Source organism: Myotis yumanensis, unplaced genomic scaffold, assembly GCF_028538775.1.
Source record: "Myotis yumanensis isolate MYYU_CA2020_CCGP unplaced genomic scaffold, mMyoYum1.0.hap1 SCAF_4, whole genome shotgun sequence".
In the NCBI taxonomy this organism is placed as follows: Eukaryota; Metazoa; Chordata; class Mammalia; order Chiroptera; family Vespertilionidae; genus Myotis; species Myotis yumanensis.
Window position 1 is genome coordinate 7,765,025 of NW_027223755.1, and position 24,805 is coordinate 7,789,829.

The 24,805-nt window shown below is 39.3% G+C and overlaps 1 protein-coding gene across 4 annotated transcripts in view; it reads right to left on the reverse strand.

Annotated features, from left to right (window-relative positions):
* NIPBL (NIPBL cohesin loading factor) overlaps nucleotides 1-15,422 on the reverse strand; it is a 187,377-nt gene extending 171,955 nt beyond the window's left edge. For 2 of the 4 annotated variants that reach the window (XM_070411818.1, XM_070411819.1), the window contains exon 1: nucleotides 15,087-15,422. The gene's annotated coding sequence lies outside the window, so the exon portion shown is untranslated. The remainder of the gene's footprint in view (nucleotides 1-15,086) is intronic. The other 2 variants (XM_070411820.1, XM_070411817.1) reach the window with 1 other exon arrangement.
* Nucleotides 15,423-24,805: the final 9,383 nt, after the last annotated feature.

Consider the following 24,805-nt stretch of genomic DNA (forward strand, 5'->3'; position numbering starts at 1 on the left):
AATTGAGATGAATAAGACACGCATGCCACTGCTCCCTCTCCTGACCTGTTAAGGATTCCCAAGCTAAGGGAAGGAGATAATTACCATATGATATTATCTATATAATAAAAGCCTTTGCAACCATTATGGTGAAACAACCAGAACGACGGGTCACTATGATGCACACCGACTACCAGGGGGCAGACATTCAATGCAGGAGCTGCTCCCTGGTGGTCAGTGCACTCCCACAGGGAGAGCGCCGCTCAGCCAGAAGCCAGGCTCATGGCTGGCGAGTGCAGTAATGGCGGCAGCACTAAGGAACAGTGAGCAGGCGAGCAGTAAGGAGTGAGAGGTCCCAGAGGGGCCCCAGACTGTGAAAGGGCACAGGCCGGGCTGAGGGAAGCCCTCCACCCCCGTCCTGTGCATGAATTTCATGGGGGGAGGGACTCTAGTAGGTATTATAATTAAGATTGGATATTATAATAAAGATTAAAGGGGAAAAAGTGGGAGAATAGATGAGAACAAATCCTGCCTAAATGAGATAAAACGGCATCAAAGAAAATATGGAATTATGTTGAATCTTGAAGACTGAACAGGAACTTGCCAGGTGCCCTGCAAGATATAGGGAAAATAGTAGTCCATCCAATGAGAAAAGAATAGTCTTTTCTTCTTCTTGTTATTGATTTCAGAAAGGAAGGGAGAGGGAGAGAGAGATAGAAACATCAATGATGAGAGAGAATCATTGATTGACTGCCTCCTGCATACCCCCTCACTGGGGATGGAGCCCGCAACCCTGGCATGTGCCCTGAACGTGACCTCCTGGTTCATAGGTCGATGCTCAACCACTGAACCATGCTGGCTGGGCAAAAGAATAGTCTTTTCAACAAATGGTGATGGCACAACTGGAGAATCACATGTAAAAGAATGAAATTGAATCCTTCCCTCAAACCATATGTAAAAAAATAACCTGAAATGGATCAGAGACTTAAATGTAAGAGCTAAAACTAGACAAATGTGTAAATCGTCATGACCTTGGATTAGATAATGGTTTCTTAAACATGACATCAAAAGCAAAAGTAACCCCAGGTGCTAAGGAAGCCAGGCAGAGGGCCTGGCCCCACAGATGGCTACCAGTGGCTGGCAGGCCCTGATTGGGGCTGGGCCCCGGGCTGGGATGGGGAACTGGGGGATGGGTGGTGACGACCAACCTCCCATGTCACCGGGGTGGGGGGCTACGACTTCTCGACAGCTACCTGAGAGTGGGGGTGATGGGGACAGAGGTACGGTGAGAATGCAGGGTGTCTGCTGAGCTCGCTCTCACTCCCCCTGCTACCCTCCCCTGGGACGCCAGGGCTCACATGCCAGGGAAGCCCCTACGCTCAGGTGCCAGGTGCCCACAAGGAGCCTGCCCCACACCTGCACGGCCTCTTCCCGATGAGCTGGGCCACAGCTGCCAGGACCACAGGGGCCAGTCAGGCTCCCCGTGGGTTCATGCAGGAACCAGTCTGTGAGGCTGGCCAGGAGAGAGCATGCTGCCCACCCGGCTTCTGTGCTGTGCTGCTGGGCGGCCCAGAGGCCGCTGTGCCCTGGCCTGTGGTGTCTGGCCACATTCACCGCATCTCTGCGTGGACTCGGGCACCATGACTCAGGTGGAGGGGGGCATGCAGGGGCCCGAGGGGCCAGGTGTTGCCCGGGGCCCAGAGGTCAGCTGGGACCTGCTCTTCCACCAACCAGGCCTAGGGACCTCACCCATGCACGAATTTCATGCACCGGACCACTTGTATATAAATAATCAATAAACACATGAAAAGATGTTCAATATCAGTAGTCATTAGAGAAATGCAAATCAAAGCCACAATGAGATACTGGACACCCATTAGTATGACTACACTCTGCTGACAACACATAGTGATGAGAATGTGGAGAAACTGTAAATTTCAAACACTGTTAATGGAAATGTAAAAATCATGTAGCCTCTTGGGAAAACAGTTTGGCAGTTCCTAAAAGAGTTAAACTTAAGCATATGACCTAGAAATTTCACTCCTATGTAGGGTGGACTGAAAACATATGTCCACACTGAAATTTGTGCACAAATGTTTACAGCAGCATTATTCACAACAGCCAAAAGGTGAAAACAACCCAAATGTCCATCAACTGGCAAAAGTTAGGTGCAATGTGGTATATCTATGCAATGGGTTATTATTTGGCCACAAAAAGGAATGAAATACTGATACATACTAAAACATAGATAACCAAGTGAAAGAAGCCAGATACAAAAAGTCCACACTGTATAATTCTCCTTACATGAAGAAAAGAAAAAAAAAAAAGCCTTGGCAACAGAAGGTGGATTAGTGATTGCCCTGGGCTTGGGGAATAATGGGGAGTGATGGTTAATGAGCCTGGGGTTCCTTTTTTGGGGTGATGAAAATGTTCTGTAACCATAAAAACACATAAAATCTTGACAGAAAGAAGATAGGATTGAATACATGGAGAAAAGAGAAGGTAAAGGTTTGATTAAAAGGTGTGAAGCAAGAAAATACAAAATGAGTTGTGAAAATATAGTGGATATATTCGTATATACTGTATATACAATGTGTGTATATGTATGTGCTATAATACATAACTGTACAGTACATCATCTTTGGAGCAATAATTAATTTTAGGTGGTAGAAATGAGTTAAATCAAGCTCCTTGTATAAATAGTTATTATTTGATATGAAGTATACAGTCAAGTTATGTTATAAAGAAATACTTATAGTTCAGTTGAGCTGATTTGATTACTTTTTCTTTACTTCTTATAAAATAGCTTTCTTTGTAATAATTAATTATAAATTCACAAATTAGATTTTAATTTACAAATATACTTGACAAGGATATCTTTTTCATCAAATACAATTAGAAAGGTGGCTGCCAACTGATAAAAATAACAAATATTTTCTGAGGACTTACTCTAAGTGTACAGTATACTTCTAAGCATTTTACATGTTACTCTTAGGCAATGTGTATCCTAAATATACAAGATAATGCAATTTGACTTTTGAGTAAACTTTTTAAACATAAGTCATCCTTAGGAACAGATCAGTCAGATCCTAATTTTTTATTTTACCCTAAGTACTGTCACAAATTAGTATTTGATTATTTTAACTTCAATTTTCTCATCAATTCCTTTGCCCAATTCATTTATAGTATCTGCTATTCTAACTTCTTTCCTCAAATCTTTATGTCCTCTTCAGTATCCAGCAACTACCCTCTATTCTTCAGAACTCAATACATAGTTCCATCCTATATCTTTTTTTCTTTTTTTAACATTCAAAAAATATTTTTATTGATTTCAGAGAGGAAGAGAGAGACAGAAATGATGAGAATCAGGGATCACCTGCCTCCTGCACGCCCACTACTGGGATCAAGCCTGCAACCTGGGCATGTGCCCTGACCAGTTATTGAACCTTGACCACCTGGTTCATGGGTCAACGATCAACCACTGAGCCATGCCCGCCAGGCATCCATCTCTATTTTTAATTCTAATTCACTAACAACTCCACTCACAGTGGTTCCTTGTGCCTTTATGCCTCAGAGATGATCTTTTTATGGAATAGAGAAAATAGAGGAATCTTTTAGCCAGCATGTAAAATTTGGAAAAGAGGTTGAAAAAAGGTCCGAGCATTGAATGCCTAGACTTCATTGCTAAGGACATAGTAGTCATTCAATGAACTCTTATGGGATGATTAAAAAGCCCAAGAAACTAGCTAAAACGGAAACTTATAAACTGACCTTACATCTCTAGAAAAGCATAGTAGTTTGAAAAAATTCCTTAGGTGATTACAGTGTGCCACCTCTCTAACCAACAAACAAAAACAAAAAACCTACATTTGTTTAGATGTACTTAGATCCTACCTAGGAAAGCACTAATTTTCATTTGGACATTATGATACCTGGTCAATTATTTTTGATAAATTGGTTTGATCCCTAACAACTGAATAGTATCATATTTCACTGCATTTGTTTCTTTAGTTTTTTTATCTGAAAGAAAACTGAAAATGTTATTGACGTGAACTTATTTCCACAGAATAGGAAAGTCGATTAAAAAGTCCTTCCTTTACCTAACCCGGCTACATTCCCATTTTCTTTTCCTCAGACTCTGCTCCCAAACACTTAAGCACACAATATACTGAAATGAATGTACACATCCAGGAAATGTAGTACTCTAAAAGTAAGGTATGGAAAGATCAAGGCTGAGTTCAAACTGTTCTCACTGATAAAATAGGCAGTAAGTCAGAAGCCCTAGATTTTAGATATAATGGAAATGTATACATAAGACAGTCAGTCCCATTTAGGTTATAAAGCATGAATGTTACTGAAGATTACACTTTATTTTTAAATACCAGAGCCCAAGTATAAGAGCAAAAGTATCTTTTCACTAAATGCATCTTTTACAATTACCTCTAAATATTTCTTAAGATACTAGACATTATTTCATCTGACAAGTTTGTATGTACATGTCCACTCTCAGAATCAAAATAGCAGGAGATGGATGGATTCAATTGATGTTCGGGGAGGGGTTATGAATGTCAGAACTGGATTGGCAGTACAGTAAAGGAGAAGCATCATTACCAAGTTTCTAGTTTAGGCAACTGAGCTGATGGTGGAGACATTAACCTATTTCACATAGTTGTAAGAATAGTTTTCTTTCTTTTAAAGAGTAGGGAAGAACTGAAGGATGAGTTCAGATTTATATCCTTTCGAATTCATAGTATTTATGGAACATCAGGAGGTACCTAGTAGACAGTTGCGCCCGTCTCAGAAGAGAAATATATTTTGGAGATAGATTTATGAGTCATCAGCATACAGGTAGTAAGCATGTAAAAAGTCTTGTGAATAGATGAGATGAATAGGAGAGAAAGAGAACGAAGGTTGAAAAACCACCTCGGGAATACCAATATTTAAGGGGCAGGCAAAGGGAAGAATGGCAAGAGTCTACAATGAAAAGCCAAATACACAGAGGAAGAACAAAAAAAGACTGATATATTCCTGAACACAAGGGAGAAAGCTGTTTCAAAAGGGAGCTAGTGGGTGGAGGAGGGGTAGTCAAAGAAAATGTCAAGAAAAGGACCTTTTCTCATTATCTGCCCTACCCTAGAGAGCACTGCTTCTGCTTCTCTAACTTTAAGCATGAGTCATTACTGTTATTCATTGTAACCTATGTTCTATTTTTAGTACAAACAACAAACATTAAACTTAAAACAAAATGTAAATGGAATTCTTGGTGAGTTACTATTGTACCATCTTTCATTTCTTGTTCCTGTTTCTATGTGCTATATGTTCAAGATAACTTGAAGGACAATGTCTATCTACCTGCTCTGTAGAACATCTAACAGAATTAACTAATATATAAATAAATGCCACTTAATAATAATGTCAATTACAACAATTTTAGAATGGGGGTAAAAATAAGTAGAATTATGTTCAAAAATAAAGCAATCACAAGAACTGAGATCTAAAGCTGTTCAAAGTATTTTTGACAGCACAGTACCAAAGTTAAAATGTATATTACATTCAATTTCAAAATTTGGTCACTAATAAACACTAATACATTCAACAACATGGAAGAATCTCAAAACCCTATTCTAAGTGAAACAAACCTGACACAGAAACCTACACAGTGTATGATTTCATTTATATGACATTCTAGAAAAGATGAAACTGCCAGGGGCTGGAATAAAGTGTACGAAACTGATTACAAAAGGACATAAGGGAACTTTTTGGGGTGATGGAATTATTTCATGTCTTGATTGTGGTGGTGGTGGTGGTGGTTATAAGACTGTATATGTTTGTCAAAACTCATCAAATTGTAAACCTAAAACAGTGAACTTTACTGTGTAAATACCTCAAATAAGCCTTACTTAAATTAAAAATAAAATTAAGTCATTATATCACTATTTTAGTTGAAAAGCATTTTTAATGTACTGTAATGTATTTCTCATTATAGTTAGCATATCTACAGTATTATACATAATTAAATTAGCAAAGAAAATGAAAACTATAATAAATCAATCTTAAGCTTAAAACAAGAAAGTAGACACCTTCCCTCTTGCAATAAACCCCAGTATATTACTCCCAATTCTACTGCCCAAGGGACCACAATACAATCCTTACCAATAGCTAAAGAAGAAACTCTGTTTTGATCTTTTGATTTATTTTTATGTACAAGTATATGTATGTATTGTTAAGGATGTACGCAAACAAAATGTTTTTACCTAAAAAGAAGCATCAAGGACATAATCTCTACTCATGAAAATTATTTTTGAAATTAACACAAAAATATACTTACCCTCACAAATCTTAGATTTAGAAATATATTAAAGAAATATCATATAGCACAATTCCAATTAATCAATTCAACAAAAATATACTGAATAACTACATCACAGGACAAGCACTATGATGGTGTTACAGACATAAAGATGAAAATAATAGCCAAAACCGGTTTGGCTCAGTGGACAGAGCGTCGGCCTGCAGACTGAAAGGGCCCAGGTTCGATTCCGGTCAAGGGCATGTACCTGGGTTGCGGGCACATCCCCGGTGGGGGATGTGCAGGAGGCAGCTGATCGATGTTTCTCTCTCATCGATGTTTCTAACTCTCTATCCCTCTCCCCTCCTCTCTGTAAAAAATCAATAAAATATATTTAAAAAAATAAAAAATAAAAATATATATTTAAAAAAAGATGAAAATAACATAGTATTCTACAGGTCTGGTGGCTTAGTATGGTTGACAGACAAAGGAATAATTTATTTCATTAAGAGATACAAGTAGATACACTGACAAATACTACAAAATAGAATGACCACGGAAACTTTCACAAAAAAAGGCCATGCTTTCTCTTCCTCCTTAAAAAGAATTTCTGGTCCTTGACTTGGTACTTTGAGAACAATATGTTTACAGAAGACAATAGGAATGCTATACAAATGTCTATTTTCACAGTTTATGTCAATGCTTTTTCACCAGTAACATTTTGAACTTATGAAGATCTCAGAAATTGAGGCCTTTCAAACTGCTCTATGTTTTATCTAGGAAAGTAATACTATACTAGAGACATGATGCACGAATTCGTGCACGGGTGGGATCACTCAGCCTGGCCGGCGATGGGGGTGATCAGAACTACAGGAGGTTGGCGGGGTGAAGGACCGTGGGAGGTTGGCTGGTGGGGGGCGGGGCTGTGGGAGGTTGGCTGGCCGTGGGAGGTTGGCTGTGGGAGCGCATTGATCACTACAAGGCAGCTCCTGCATTGAGTGCCTGCCCCCTTGTGGTCAGTGCACGTCATAGCAACCGGTCGACCAGTTGTTTGGTTGCTTAGGCTTTTATATATAGATTGGGGGGGGGGAAATCTAAGTATAAGTGAATCCACTCAGTTCAAATCTATGTTGTTCAAGGGTCAACAGTAATATGTTATAGGACCATGCACATTAACACCACCACCTATATTCACCGTGCTATGTAAAAATTTGCTTAGGAGATAAAGACTCAAGGACATTGACAGAGAAAGGAAGACATGAAAAGGGAAAAAGAAAAGGGTAAAAGTTTAGTAGAATTAAATAAAAAGCATATGTCATATATGTCTTTCAAGATAACTTGAAGGTAGGTTATAACAAATACTGGATTCCTAATTCTTGTCTCAAAACGGAAAGAATGATAACAATAGCTTTTAGGTCATTACATTTCAACTTACAACCTTACAGTTTTGTTAGGCCTAGGCAGAACCCTGGAGGGAAAACATTAAGTCATGTGCATCAATTTTTAACGAACAGTACTGAAAGGGGGGGGGGGGGGGGGAGGCGGGCAGTTAAGCCCAATCTACACCCATGTAAAATTTCCACTTGGTCATTACCAAGGAAAAACTAAATTACATATAGCATTTACTCAGATAATCAATTTCTCTAGGTGGAAATTGGCAACCACAATCCTATCAGATAAAGATAACTAAAAGTGGTTTTAAAATCCTGAAACAGTTGCCAAATATCACTAAGAAAACTCAGTGATGTACTGTTTTGCTAGGTTTAATTTCAAGGACATTTTGGTTTTGCAAATAAAAATATTAAACACATGCAGTCATAAAGATTAATATTTTTAGAGTAAACTATTGCTTGAGTTTTACAATTCATTAGTGTTTCAACACTGTTCGATTTTAAGGGATCTAGAATAACTATTTTTAAAAAACAGTATTCATATCAGTCAAGTACACATTTCATCAGCACAAGACTAAGGGACTGAGAAGTGTAACTGACCCAAATATGTTAACTCTAAAAAAAAGAAATCGAGCATTTCAAAATAATGTCAGAACCCCTGAGTTTCTCAGAAGACTTAAAAAATTATTTTAATAAATAAATTAATGTTGCTAATTCTATGTTTCCATATACTGAAAAAGTTTTTCTTTTCTGCTAAAGGGTAAATATATGCCATAGAACACTTTAAGAGATTAGTATATTCATGTTAAATGATATGTACAAGGGCAAAACAACTTTACCTATGTAAATTATATTGAAAATTTAATATACTTTTGGGGATATTTTTTAATGCTGAACATTTTTATAGAAAATAATATTATAACAACAAAGTGGCTTTTCTACATTTTCAAAAGCGATCTATTCCAGATATAGCATGCATATACAAGGTAAGGCAAAAGAAGGTTTATAGGTGGGAGTACACAAAAGAGAGTTTATTCTCGTATTATAATTATGGTATTATTTCCTACATAAACTATAAATCCACTTTTGCTCCACCCGGTACTTAAAAATCAATGTCCTATTTAAACATTTTGTACATTATACTTGGTGTAAAATAACAAGTGTTTTTAAAACACTATCAAATACTATATCGACTATAGCTGATCCTCTATTTAAAATAACTTCAGGATCTCTTTATCAGCCACACAAGAAAAACAGTCTCACATCTCTATAGCCAAGCCTAACCTTTTTATTTAAAAAAAATATATATTCTAAATCTTAAAGAGACAGTGTGGCAAAATGGAAAGAAGTTTTAGAATTAGAAATATTTGGGTTGGAATCTTATCTCTAACACTTGCTAGTTTTGCAACCCTGGGACAAGTTTCTTAAACATGATGAGCCTCAGTTTCCTTGTTTGTAAAACTAGAAGACTGTCACTAACCTCATTGGGTGTTTCAAATCACGATACACAGTGTAGTGGTTAAGGTTCATGCATGAAGCATTAACTCTGGAGTCTTTTCCCCCACTTTCTTCCACAGTTGTGTGACCTTGGACTAGTTGCTTAATCATTCTATACCTCCATTTTCTCATGTATCTTGGGATAATAAACAAAACCAAACCCATATTATACCTTAAAGGATTGAGAAAATCCATTTAAGGCTCCTGGTACAGTTTTTGCTACATGGAAATCACTTAATACAAATGTAAAATCACTTAATACATAGCCCAACACAAAAAATATCTTATTAAATCTTAGTTTTCCTAACTAAGTTCTAAATTACTTTTTATTGTCTCTAAAACTCAAATCCACCCTGAAGACAAAGATTTACTAGTAAGGATAAGAAAAAAAACTATCTCGAAGACTCTCAAAATATTCGCTAAAGGAATCCTCATAAGGTTGTATGTAATGGCAACAACTTGGAATAAGTGTACAACTTTTCAAGTTGATAACTTTGAAGGGATCAGATTCTTGGGTTATATAAATAATGGGACTTAAAAAATTATCAGTCATACTAATTTATAGATTCATCTACTATAGTACAATTGGTCATAAACATTTCTATGAATGAAAACACTTTCTAAAGATGAATTTTCCCTTTCTAAAAATAGGTGCTTTGACAATTTCAACTATAAAAAACCTAACAGTAAAAAGATCACAGATTGCTTAACAACTCACATTTAAAATATAAGATAGTAAAGATTTGCTGATAGTAAACATTATATATATGTATAAAATGCATAGTCAGAATTCTATTTTAGTTCTTTGCCTGAAGTAAACAATTTCCTTGACAACATTAAAGTATTGAATCAAATGAGCAACCAAAGGATAATATTAAGATTTTACTAAAACTAGAAATGAGGAATCCTAAATCCTTAAGAACACACATAAATGAGATTGATCACTTACTAATTATAAGACAATGGGCAACTTTCTGACGTTTCCACCATCAGTTTCTTCGTCTACAAATTGTGGGTGGTAACTATTTATAATTCATGAGGTTTTTGGAGGCATTAAATAAGATAATATAATGGGGACACATTTAACACAATTCCTAACAAATAATAGGCCCTCAAAATCTAATCTAGCTGGCAATGCTAGATAAAACAAAATAATCTCTACTAATAACACTTTGGGAATAAAAGACAATTAAAAAACAATTAAAATTGTTTTTAAATCAACTGTAAACACTAAAATTCCACTCTAGTAATTTAAAAAATAGTGTAAAAATAAAACTTTCAGGAGTCATTATGTATTGTTTACTACACAGTTAATTCAGTTACATTTCTTAGGAGGGATATCTATAAACTAGAGGCCCAGTGCACAGTGCACTGGTGGGGTCCCTCGGCCTGGCCTGTGCCCTCTCGCAATCCAGGACTCCTTGGGGGATGTCGGGCTGCCGGTTTTAGCCAATCCCCGCAGGCCAGGCAGAGGGACCCCACCGGTGCACAAACCGGGCCTCTAGTATGCATATAAGATCTTTGGTTAATCTCTTCCCACCCTCCCCTCTCCCCCTTGAAATTCATCAGTCTGTTCCATGTTTCCATGCCTGTGCATTGAGCATCTGCCCCCTGGTGGTCAGTGCACATCATAGCTACCGGTCGAACAAATAGTCACTTAGGCTTTTATATAGAGAGATATATAGACTCAATCAACCACACAAGGTCAGGATTTCTAATGTATAAGTACTATTTTCATGGGGGAGGGGGGACCAAAAGACAGGTATACCTCTCTAAAAGAAGAAAAGCACCTTGGACTCAAGATAATTGAAAAAGTCGCCCTAGCCAGTTTTGCTCAGTATATAAAGCATCGCCCTGTGGACTGAAGGGTCCCAGGTTAGATTCCGGTCAAGGGTTGCAAACTCAATCCCCAGTGTGGGGTGTACCGGAGGTAGCAGATCAATGATTCTCTCTCATCACTGATGTTTCTCTTTCTCCTCTCTTCTTCTCTGAAATCAATAAAAAAAATAAATAATTGAAAAAGTCAAAAATGGTATGTGTCAGCACTGAGCAATACATAACACCATAACCAGAGCTCAGATATTTCTTAAAGCAACATTAATCTAACAAAAAGCTATTAAGAATCAGGGAATCCTTTATTGTCCTACTGACTCACTACATGAAACTATACCACGCACGTGGCCTTCTGATGTCAAGTTTTTCATCAAAAAATGGAAATCATGCTGGTCACTTCTTTCACAGGGAAATTAGAATATTTATAAAGGAATTCAGTCACTTTGAAAAAGGACCAACTTAAAAATACAAAGACAACTGCTAAAAATAGAGAAAACTCTAGTTTAAAAGTGTATTTTTAAATAACTTTCAAAGGCTAGATGAGCTCATAAATTACCACCAAAGTCAACTTAGTACTAATGCTCAAGATATTAAAATAAACATCTTCAACTAAACAGTTAATTTTCAGACTTTCTATAAAGTTCCTAGTCAGTAATTTCCTATTCGTTTTATGGCAAATAAATGTGACAAACAGAACTGAAGTGACATTTCTCTAAAAGGAATTTTTATTTACTTCAGTCTTCCCAATCACTTCATATGGAGCTGAATAAAATTTCAGAATTACATACAAATTATGCTTTTCCTAATAAGCAATGGGGTGGGAAAAGTTAAATGAAATTATATAAAACTCAAACTTTTTAGTTTTTATTTACTTACTATATTATTAATTTTTACATCTTATTTTTAGGAAGTAAAAATACCACATTATATGTCAAAATATAACACAGGCAGGTTCAAATGTTTCTCGAAGTTTAATGATGAATTGGTACCGAAAAAAATTAAATATGAAATTAGGAAGCCTTAAGAAGTACATGTTTGTGCTGGATAGTCCAACCCCAAATAAAGAAAATTTCATGTGAGAATTGGCATGGCTTTGCTCACATTTTTGATATTTAATAATTTTTACTATGCAGAAAACTAAAACTACATTTATCACCATACTGAAAACTTTCTTTTCCTCCCCAAAGAGAATCTCAAATAGTCTTTCTTTCTTCAAATGTAATTTTTTTCTTCTTAAAGGACAATATTTTCATGATCCCTAGCATAGGTTTAAAATGCTTTTAATCAACTAGTAAACAAATGTTGAATGGCTTTAAAAGGAAGCATCCTATATATTCTTCTCAAAACACTAACAATTATTTGATATTCCATTTTAATTTGATTTACTAGCTTTTCATTATTTATGTGAAAAGTGATTTCAATTATTATAAGTTATTGGTAATTCTGCAGACTAAAGAGAAACAGTAAACCATAATGTTGAAATTTCCTTTAGGTATATTAGGAAATATTTCTCCAAATAATATAACTAGCATTGCAAGATTACTGGAACACTATGGTTGTCTCCTTTCACTGAATTAAAAAAAAATAATGGAAATATAGATTAACCACTGGTGACTTCCCAACCAATACAGAGGAGGCACAGCAGGCTATTCATAATCTCTAGGGAAACACAAATTATTTATTCCAACTAAGTTATCAAAAATTTAAAGTTCCAGCTTAGGTTTTATTCAAGTTTTATATCTTCTCCATTAAAAATAACCTATTCAGTTGACCAAATAAAAAACATTTTCAATTAACTTGAAAGAAATGTTTATGCTATCTTAATAAAAGCTATCACACAATGTATATTAGTGATTGCTAACTATATACAATTGGGAAAACAAGATATAAGAATTAATTCACTTTAATTCCAAAACCACTAGAAAAAAAAAGTCACATAAAGAGATACCTTACACATAAACATCTGTGTAAGAAAGCTCCCTGGAAGTATACAACTCTAGAAGTTCCTTCTGTTGATGAAAACTAAGCAAGCAGAACTCCTTCCCAATATGTTCATCCCTTGGCACGTCTCCGTATTTTATTTACATAAAAGTTGTAAAGACAATTACAGGTTCATACAAGGGCCTTTTAAACATTTATCCTGAAGCCCTTATCTGCCTCCCCAACCCCAAACCCTCTGCCCAGGACGTGAAGTGTTTCTCCTTCCTGTGTTCTCCGCCCCTCGCGGGCCCCCGCTCGCACGCCCCCCACCCGGTGCAGGCCCGAGGCCCCGTGGCCAGCAGTGTCTAACAGGAGCAGCAGCACAAAGACAGGAATGGGAGATTAGTGGGAGGGAGGGGGGCCGGCACTGGGGCTCAGCAGGAGCTCCAGGCTTTTTAAAATTCAAACTGCTCCCTGACCAATACAAATCACGGACACGCCACTGACTACTACACGGATTTATAGCATTAAAAACACGCCTAGTACGTGACAGCTATATTAACTTCACTCTTTTTAACATTTTCCCACCCGTTCGCAGTGAATGGGGTACAACTTATTTTAAGCGGAATGCTAAACTCAAAAATAACCTTCAGAAAAGTTTCTCACCCTACAATGACAATTGAACGAGACACACAACAGTCGGACCAATGTAACATCCATGAGTAAAACGAGCGACTTTGTTGATCAGAGCTGCTTCATTTTAACCAACGCACCTTTCCCTACAGTGACTATGATACAAAGTCTCAAGAGCGCCTAAACCCAGGTGCACTTCTTCTTCCAGGGCAGCAATGTGGACCATAAACTTTTACATTGGTTTGTCTCTCCTTGCTACCCATCTCGTGCCTCCATAAACAAGCTCAAGACGCTCCACCCACACCTGAACTGGCTTCTCCGACAGAACTTCGTTTGACTCCAGCATTTCCAGATGCATCTGACCTATTAAAATGACACCTCTCATGACACAGTCAAACACCCTGGGCACCAACAGCCAATGACAATCCTGGGACCTCCAGAAGCTCTGCCTTGACATGGGAGGACGGCACCTTCAGCCTTTTCGTTATTATTATTATTGTTGTTGTTGTTGTTAAACCTCCCAGGGACTGGAAGCGTAATTAATTCGTGGACTCTGGGAGAACATGGGTTTCACCTGTGTCCCGGCGCTAAGCTCCGAGCATCCCAAACCCTTTCCACACTCGTCCCCGGTGAGATCAGGAAGTACCCGAGCATTTCTCCGCACAGTCGCTGAAAACTGTCCTTATATAACGCACGCCGAGGCAAAGGGGCCGGGGAAACCTGTCAGGCGCTTTATCCGCGTCTTTGAATAAAGTCCATGTGCAACAGACACTGTCAAACAACAACATAAAAGCTGTTTGCGGGGGAGTGGGGGGGGGGGAGTGGTGGAGGGGGGCAGAGGCAGCGTCCACCACACTATGGTTTTCTGTATTCAATATTCCTGCGAACCACTCAATTCTTAAAAAAAAAAAAAAAGAAAAGAAAAGAAAATGAGTCTTTCCTAACTTTCCTGCGTCCAAACAAGTTTCACCCCGGGCAGGCATTTGCACGGGCTCCGCGTCGGAGTATTTACATTCGTCTCGCTAACTGAAACTACTTCCTCCCTTCCTGGGGTCACCGGGGGAGGGAGGGGGGTTGTTTGTGTCGCCGGGACGCTCCCCACTCCCGGGCCGGGAAAGTTGTAAATATGGGGGCGCCCGGGGGCACCCCTCGCCGCCAGCGGCATTGTTTCCGCCTCCTCCCGGGCCGGGGCTCGTCTCCCGGGCGAGGCCTGTCACCGAGCGGCGGCGGCGGACCCGCGCAGCCCGCAGCGCTCCTAATCCCCGGGCTCAAGTAGACGCCGCTGGCCCGCGGCCTGCGCGCTCCGCCGGGCCTACGCCTCCCCGGCCGCCCGGCGGGACCGGCCCCACCACCGGCGCCGGCCCGAGAGGGGACGAGCCGCCGCCGAGCCGGGCGGCCGCCACCCCGAGCGGAGGGAGCGAACTCCGGACCCGCCGCGGAGGGGACCCGGGCCGCCCAGGAAGCGCGGGGAGGGGAGCGCCGAGGAGGGACGCCGGGACCTGGCGCCGCCGCCGCCGCCGCCGAAAGAAAGAGCAGGAATTTACCTGGGCGAATCGGCGTCGGGATCCGGGGAGGCCGAGGCCGCGGCGGCGGGGGACTAGAATCCGGGCCGGGCGGGGGGGGTGGCGACGGCTCCTCTTCCGTCTCCTCAGTGCGGGGAACATGTAGAGCCGGGGGGAGACCAGCCGAGAAGACAAATCGCGGCTTCTTCTTCCTCCTCCTCCTCCTTCTCCCACATAGAAACACTCACAAACACCCGGCCGGGGCCCGAGCTACCGGGGGGGCATCGCCGCCGGCCCGGGCACCGATCCTCCTGGCGGCGGGGGCGTCCCTCCCTGCGGCTTGGTGGTGTCGGGTGAGTCGGTACCGACGGAGGGAGGGGGGGGAGGGCGGGGGGGAAGGAGCCCTGTGTGTGTCTCTCTCTCGTTCCGTCTCTCCCTCTCAGAACAAAATGCCGACCGGAAGTGCAGCTGCAGGAATGACTCCCTCCACCGGCGCCAAACACTCACAACCACCCCCTCTTCCCCACTCCACTTCCGCCACCGCCGCCGCCGCCGCCGCCACTGGGGCTCGCGTCCTCGGCCGCGCCGCGCCGTTCCGCTCCGCTCCGCTCTCCCCGGGCCGGGCCGGGCCGCGCCGGCGGCGAGGCGGCGGCTCTCCCGCGCGCCCTGCTCCGCCTCAGGGCGGCCGTGGACGCGGCCTCTTCCTGCGGAGCCCGCGCTGCGGCGTCTTCGCGGCGACGCGGGCGGGCGGGCCGGCTCGCCAGGGTCTGGATCTTCCCGGAGGCCGAGCGGAGCGGGGTCCGGCCGCGCTGGCGGTCGTGTGCGTGGGGGGCGCTCCGGCTCGCAGGCCGCACTCGCCGCCCCGGCGGCAGGTCGCCATGGGCTTTAGGGAGCCGAGCTCGGGGCGGCCGCGCGGAGGACGCCCGCGATCCGGCGGCGACGGTGCATGTTTTTTTTTGTTTGTTTTTTTGTGTGTTTTTTTCCAATGGTCTCCCTGCAGCCTGGTGGATGGATGGATCGCACACCTTCTCTCCCCGGGAGAGCACGGACGTTACGCCCGTGTCGGCGTGATTTTCTGCGGAGTCAGAGCGGCACCCGTGGAGGTGGAGAAGGTTCCCAGCGGGATCGGATTGGAATCGTGTCGGGGATGCGTTTATTTCTGGAAATCTGCGTCTTTCCTGAACCTCCCTTTTTGGTTGGCGGTGGTTTGGATTCCTCCCGAACTGTCGGGAGACGGACCTGCAGGCGACGCTGTGGGAGCGGGCGGCCGGCCCGCGGGTCCGCGCCCCCCTCGAGCGTGGGTGGAGCCGAGCGCGCGGGAGGCGCCCGCTGCGACCCCGGCCCCGGTCCCGGCCTCGGTCCCGGCCCCGGCCGCCTGCGGACCTCGCGGACCTCGCCTCCTGGCAGACGGTGCGGGCCCGGGCCGGGCCGGGGTCCGGATGCGACGAGGGGACCGGGCTCCGTGGGGTCGCTGGGAACTCGTGAAGCCTCTCGGTGGCCCCGCGGTTCTTTTAAGTTTGTTTGTGCGAATTAAAAGGGGGCTATTCTTCGGGTAAAGAGTGCGAGTAGGTAAGCGACTTTGACCGAACCGGGGGGTATTTGCGTGACGTTTGCATGAGCTTAGTTGTCATGATAACGTTCATGGCAAAGGGGGACATTCTGCCTGCAGGTTATTCCTTTTGCCTCCAAAAAAGAAAAAAATCGCTGGCGGGACTGGATCAGATCCTGCCCCCGAGGCCCTCCCGGGCTGGTATCCGGCGGAGAGGAGGAGCCCGGCCCGCGGCCCTGCGTCTCCGCCCGGTGTCCCCGGCGCCCTCGCCTGCAGGTGTTTGCCCTGCTGGCACCGGGGCTTCCGCGGCCCCCGGTGAACCTGCAAGTCCCCTGTCCCCCTCCCCATTTTATCCTGCAGGCCTGCTCCTGGTCGTGCCGGGTTATCATCTGTTTTCCCCAACAGAGCCTGAGCTCCCCGAGGAGGAAAGGTTTTGTTTTCCTCCTCTGGTGTTGGGTGGAGAAAATGTGGCGAGAATAATGGCGGGCACACAGATGCTTAGTATTTGGTGAATGAATGAATGAATGAATGAATGAGGCATGACCGCCTTGCTCCCCCCAAACCCCCCCCCCCATTTCTGAACTCTGTTCCTTGGTATATAATTATATGTGCTTAAATGCTACAGATAACTTTATGAAAGATATGTGGAAATTGAAAAAAATAGGGATAAATTCAAGTGTATTACAGAGTTCTAGAAAAAGGCACTTTCTAGGCATTTGAAAAACCCTCCACAACACCAGAAGCCCATAAACGAGCGTTTTTTTTTGTTTTGTTTTGTTTTGTTTTCTTCAGGTTTCTGTAAATGGGCTTGCTAGAGAGGACAGTGGATGGAGCGCATGATCATATACTGGGCCAATTAGCTTTGCTCTCTTCCTGAATCACAAGCTGGGTCGTTCCTTCTGCCTGCCCTTTTTCTTGCAAAAGACATGCTATTTTCACTAAATTAAAGTCTGTGTGAATTGGTTGGCTGAGCTCAAGTACAGCACTACTGGGAAAGTTCATTCAGCAAGTATTTAACGGGCACAAAGTGAGTGCCAGTCACAGTGATTCAAAAGGTGTGTGCTTCTGAGGCTTTGTATAAAGGAGCACATATGGCTACACTGGTTACTACTCAATTACGCTGTCAAGCAAAGCAAATGCTAGTGAGATTTATTTTTACAGTTTCCTTCAGAAGAAAAGGTCCAGTGAAAGCCCAGGTCAGGATTAGTGTGGATATTTTAATTCACCTTTTAGCTTGATGTTCATTTACATTTACTTTATGAAAGCACTAGGTATACCAATAAATTAATTGGTAATTTTTGAAAACTATGAGACAAATTTGAGAATTTTTACTTTCTAGTGGCTGGAAAAACAGACCTTTTAAATTAAAATAAGTAAGTGTGCCAGCAAACTAGAACCTGCAATAAGCCCTTGGCTGTGATATAACAATCACATTTCATTTATGGAATTTTGGGACAAGAAAAGACAGTCTTGATAGTTATTTTATAACCACTAATACATTTAATTAGACATTGTTTCGTAAAATAGCATGTTAATTATAAGTTTACCCAGATTAATCTTGCAGAACAGCTTTAAGTCTTATACAGATGTCTTTTTCTCTCAGTTTAAAATACTAAAATTTCAATTTGCTTAAGGAAACATAATTATCTTCCTATATATACTTATACTTTTAAATGTTCCTGGTAAACTAATAATTTCACAGATCCAGGTAACCAAAGTCTTGACATTATTGTAGCATTTACTTTAAAATTTTAGATAATCTTATTTTTCAGTTTCTTCCCTCACTTACTATCAGAGACTGACTAGGTGCTCATTAGCTTTATGACCAGCACCTGCTATATATTAGTCACTGAAAACGACAAGATCTGTCTGCCTTTAAAGTTTTAAGTTGTACATAGTTTGTACCAATTCTTTCCAGATCATGCAATTAAAAACATTGTTTCAGTGCGTATCAGAATATTTATCTATTAAGTCAATGTGTCTTCCCTAAATTTAAGTATCCAAGTTGAGATCTTGTGTAGAATCTATTAATTTAATCTTAGTGTTTTCACTGTCTTGTTTCTTGGTTTGGGGACGGGGGTTGCTTAATTATTTTTCTCAACCTTATCCATTTATTCTGCTCTTACATTTTTAAAACTTTTTCTAAAATCAGTTGATTTATGATGGTCTTTTATCCTTGATTTATTCATTCTTAATTTGTAGGGCAGCCCAATCAACCTTTCATCTGATTTGATATTACCCCAATTCTTTTTTTTTTTTTTTTATTGATTTTTTACAGAGAGGAAGTGAGAGGGATAGAGAGTTAGAAATATCGATGAGAGAGAAACATCGATCAGCTACCTCCTGCACACCCCCCGCTGGGGATGTGCTCACAACCAAGGTACATGCCCTTGACCAGAATCGAACCTGGGACCCTTGAGTCCGCAGGCTCACGCTCTATCAACTGAGCCAAACCGGTTAGGGCATACCCCCATTCTTTAAGTACTGAATTATACTACTCGTTTTATTTGCCAGGGTAAACCTGGATAGTACCATATGTATTCTTGATCAATAAATTGCAGAAGATTTAATAAAATATTTTAAATGAATTTTAAGTATTAACTATTGAATGTAGTCAGCTTGGTATAATTGACAAATTATGAATTAGTTTTATTGATAATACTTAACATTAAGAGAAATAAATTTGTCAAAAATGATAGAAATTAAAAATTTTCGAAAATAATTTTCTCACTATTTTATGCTAACCAATTCTATCTTTTATTAGTGATAAAAATAACTTATAAGAACAAAATTTAAAAATATAGTAAAAAAAGAAGTAAAGGACATGTAGTGTTTTATTTCATATTTAGGATAATTAAGTTACTTATTTCAAGAAATTGAAGAGTTAATTATAGATGTTGATTTGAGGGTGAGCTACAAAAATATCAAACAATTTAACAGTCTGGAAATAAGTTCTGCAAATTTTTAAATGAAATACCTTAATCAAATTTGTGATGGTATTTGTGAAGGTTATTCAACATATTTTATCCATTTTTGTTAACATGATAGAAATGAATGACCTTCAAGAACAAGCTTTGTCCTTTCATTAGTCCTTACCTCTAAATTTATGGATTTTATTGTCCATGCCATCCATTTATATAATCCTATGACTTTCCTATATTAGTGTTTACATTTTTGCGTGTCCATGCCTTATGTTCCTAAATCAAAGTGACCAGTTACGTGTTATACTACATTACAAGCTTCAGTGTGCATTGGATAGGGTAGGGCCCTCAGAAAAATGCATTTCTGAAATGTAATTTCAATATATAATCATGTAGAGTCATTAAATCTTCATGAAAGTCTAATTTTAATGGAACCTACACATATGCTGAATTTGAGCCAGAGAATTAAAATATACATGTATTTTAGTACTAAACTAATCTGGAACAACATTGATTTTTAAATGTTTTTATCTATGAAGGAAGAATACAAAATCCATTAAAAACATCTAAAATAGGTGTGATAGGAGTGCTTATGATGCTCATGTCAAAGCATCTCCTCTAGAACAGTGTTCTAAAACTGGGTCATGTACCATGGGCCATGAAATAAATATAGTGGGTAGTAACCAGTATTTTTTATTTAATATATAGAAAAGAATAGAAAGTCTGAGAGTATATCACAAATGGTAGAGTCTATATTTTTAAATGAACTTTTCATTTACGTGTGTGCATGTGCTAGGTTACCTTGTAATATATAGAGCTGGGCAAAAAGTAGGTGCACGGTGCCATTGGATATTCTTTTGAGTTAATAAAGCTATTGCAATAATCATAGCCTGCCTGTCTTTGCATACAAACAACTGTAACCCTACTTTTCCTCACCCCTGTATAGTATGGACTATAGGCTGAAAAAAAGTGGTGGTGTTTTTTTTGTTTGTTTTGTTTTTAATCTACAGTTTAGTTTTTCTTTTACTTCCTCCCTTAGAAAAGAAAAAAGAATACTAGAAAGTTCTGATTGCCTGTAAAATAGTGAGGATTTTAGAGATTTGATAATTGATTTCAGAAAGTTGAGCTTAAGGTAAAGTGTAGGTAAACTATGTAGAAATGTCAAATATCATTGAAGTTGTGAGGAGGAATTATTTTCCTAGTGGAGCTAAATTTATTGTGTTTAGATTTATGACTGTTTTCTTAATTGATTTGTTGTAGCACGTCTAATTTCAAATGCCCAATACAAAATAATAAATATAAGGCAAAGAATATATTTGTTTCTGTCGATTTCTTTCCACCTTCTGTTCAGTCTTAAAACAGGTATTTATTAACTAGTCATTCGAGTGCAGAGCAAACTGCTACCTTCACAGAGGAATTGTTGTTAAGAACAGTTTACTCCCTGAAAATGATTGAAACTTCTCCTCCCTTCAAAAAATAACAAATTTTCAATAAGGCTTTTCTCTCTAGCCAAAGTAAATAATCATTTCTTAAAGTAAATAGTTAGCTTTCATTTCCCATCCAACTCACTCGCATATTTAAAAAAGTACTTAAAGTCGAGTACAGAATTTAAAAGGGGGAAATTGAAAAAGAAGAAAATTGTGTATAGAATTTGAAAGGAAGGCAATATACTATATAAGTGGGATGAAAAATATCTACCAAACAGAAAATAAAATAGGGAGTATGTTATACTGAATTGTTTTAATAAAATTTAGACATTTCAATAAAATTTAAACATTTCATTATGTATTTCAGTATAGGTTTCACTATTGTAATGTTGGCAAGTCTATTTAAGAGTAAGTCTGTTTTTCCCCCAGACATATAACGCCACCAGCTCCCTTTCAATTATAGATATTTAAGACCTAGTTTGGTTAAAACCATAGTGACACACAAAATTTTCTAGGTAACTAAGATAAGAATCTAAGTAAATTATTGAACCAAAGCTTATACCCAAGTATTATACCAATGCAACACATACCCTATTGAATTAAAAAGAATTCTATTACTTAACCACCAGAGGGTGCCAAGTCAGTCCTGAAAGGTAGGAGTACAAAGGAAGACCACATGACTTCCTGTTTTGAGTTTGTGTTGGCAGCTGTCCTCTGAGTTTAGTTTACCAAAAAAGCCAACTAAAAGTATAGAAAGGCTAACAATGTATATCAGATGTGGATAGGATAACAATTTTTAACTGTAAAAATTACCTTGCAGGAAAGAAATTTTATTTAAATTAATGACAGCCCAGAGGGAGAGTATTTGGCATAAAAGAGAATTCTTTAAAACCAAATGTTAAAAATTGAATAAATAAATAGTGAGACTTACATGGATCAGAGCAAAGCAATGATATGATTATCAACCATTAAGCAGAGGAAATTCAAGTACAAATATGCAAGTGGAAATGTTTCAATATATCTAAGATGGAAAACCATACAAAACAATATCTTAGAGCCATGATGAATTACTAGCCAAATATAACAGTGGAACATTTCGTCATTTCAGTTTTATTTAAGCTGAAATTAGACTCTAAATAGGCATATTTTAAAAGTACAAAGTTGACACAAATAAGTAGATTGACCTATTGCTATGCAATTTGACAATCTAAAGTATAAATATTAACACAAATGATTATATTGAAATAATGAACTTTTTCACTTAAAAATAGAAAATAGAATTGTTTCCACTACCCTTTAACAACAAAAATACCTATTTTGTGACATATTTAGAGGAATATAGTGGCTAAATGATGATTGTACTGTCATCTTATTTAATATCTTAAAAATTCCATTAATAAGGTGGCAATAGCTTTGCCGTGAACCATTTCCTTATGATAAGCATAATAATGGGTTAACTCATATAAAAGTCCAATAAAAACCATTAACTTTGTCACCAAAGTCAAAATTTTAGAGCTTATTGAACAGAATAATTTTTGTGTTTTATCTACTTTTTACTTAAGTTTGTAATGATAAACTCAAAACCAAACAAAGGAAGGAAAGAAAAGAGCTCGTTACCTTGTCTTATTTCAGAGTAGGGAATGATGATATTAGGAAGAGCACCAAGAAATGACTTCCAGTGAACAAAATCAGGAAATCTCAAAGATTTTTGCTCTCCATAAAAAAATTAAATGCAAAATTTTAGTCAGGAACTTATACCCACACATGAATACTATTTTTAACAATGCTCTTTAGATGTTTAAAATATTTTTTATTTCCTTTTTGAAAAAACAGCACCAAAACCCAAACTACTTTAATAGTCATGATTCTAATTCACAGCTTCTTTCTGTCTTACACTGTTGAGTTCTCTTCCTTTTCTGAAGCACCTCTGATGTAGCTTTCTTGGTATTATTGCCTTCTTCGTAATTCTACCATCAACATTCATTAGCTTCCTCCAATATATTCAGATGATTACTCATGATCATATGCAGGTAAACGATGTAATTTCTGCTTGGTGGGAGGGGAAATAGCTTACATTATGAATTTAGAAGATCTATAGTAGTACTTGATAATACTTCATGTATGCTAAAATATTTTTAATTTGAAGAACTTACTGTGCATCGTATATGCTTTCTGTGAAAGTTTTTAAAATCTTACCTTAAATCTTTTGGGCTTTAATTCTACCTATAATATTCTGTAAAAACATAGTTGTGAAATCTGGCTCTTTAAAAAAATACTGCACTGAAAACTATTGGTTTGAAACTATTCTGTCTACAATGTAACTTACATTTAATATGTTGTGAGGTAAGTATGCCCTCTGAATAAATGAGTCTGATTTTCTATATTTGTAGGAATACTATTGTATTCTAAGAGTATCAGAAGACAGTGTGCTTCTTAAAGTAATTTTGAGTTTGTATATCCAAAGTTGGGGGATGAATTTTTCTTATGAACGTGTAACATTTTTATTATTGTTTACTATAGATCCTTCATTCCACAAGCCTGTGATGTACTGGAAACAATGAATACCAATGACTAACCTTTTCTCTTTCCTCATGTAACACACCCCAGAGGAAGAATAGATCAAATAAATTTAAAGCAGTAAGATAAATGACTGTGAGTTGCATCAAAAGTGCTATGAAAGTACCAAAGATACCTGGAGGTTTTGAGAAAAGCTTCATAGAAGAGGTGAAATCTGAACATTAGTGGATGATAAATACTTTTCCAGGCAGAGGAAGACAGGAGGGAAGGAAATCAACCAATCCAAAGAGGGAAATGAATATGTAAAAAAATATATAGGTTCATAAGAACGTTCTTGTATTTCATGATGCAAAATTGCTTTGGTTAAAGTGCAGATTAGGTAAGGGGCTGGGATCTACTACTCCTGTCAAGTGTGGGGTTTGGACTTAAACCCCACACTTGACAGGTAAAGAATTTTACACCAGGGTAATAGGAAATTTGCATTTTAGAGTAACTCTGCAAGTTAACATTTTTAAAACGTACAAATGTATTACATTAGAAAGGAAAAGAACAGTTAGTGACATTGTGGGGAACATACAATTTAGAAATATGTATCCAGCTGAGTATTCATACTCTTTGATACAGTACTATCTTATCTGGACTCTTGGCGAGGCACTGTTACTTTTATGATTTCAATTAAAACAGAAAGAAGCCTAGGTAACTGAATGAAAGAAAGATGGAATGTGAGAGGCTTGGAGAAATGTGAATCAATAAGAAAGCTGATGGTTTAAGTCAGACATGAGGGCTCGCCTGTGGGAACAGGGCTGGAGAGGAGGGGGTAGATTTAAAACCACGTAGAACTGAGGATGTCTTGCACCAATGAATATGTAAGAGAAGAGAAAGTGGGGGAGTGGAGAGCAAGCATTACTGACAATTCAGGTTTAAGTCTCTAGGTGGACTCTGGTGTCATTAAAAGACAAAGTAGGCTGAAAGCAGAGAGGGGTAAGAATAAATTTAGCCTGGGATAAATTAAATTTGAGTTGCCTATTAGACTCCCACTTAGAAATAGCCAGGAGACAGTTAAAAATATGTGTGGATACTCAGGAGACAGTGCTAAAGGCATGAGAGTCATCTTCATAAAAGTGATCATTGAAGCCACAGAGTTGAATCTAGGGAGAATTTATAAAACAAGAATGAGCCAAAGAATGATAAGAACCATTAAGGAAAAAGCAAGTTACCAAAGATTGGTATGGTATTATAAACCAATCCTTTCTCCCTAAAATATTTGAAAAGGACTCTTGATAAGTTATTTAGTTAAATATTGTAACGGATGTTTGACTCTAAAATCGATACCCTATAAAATCTTAT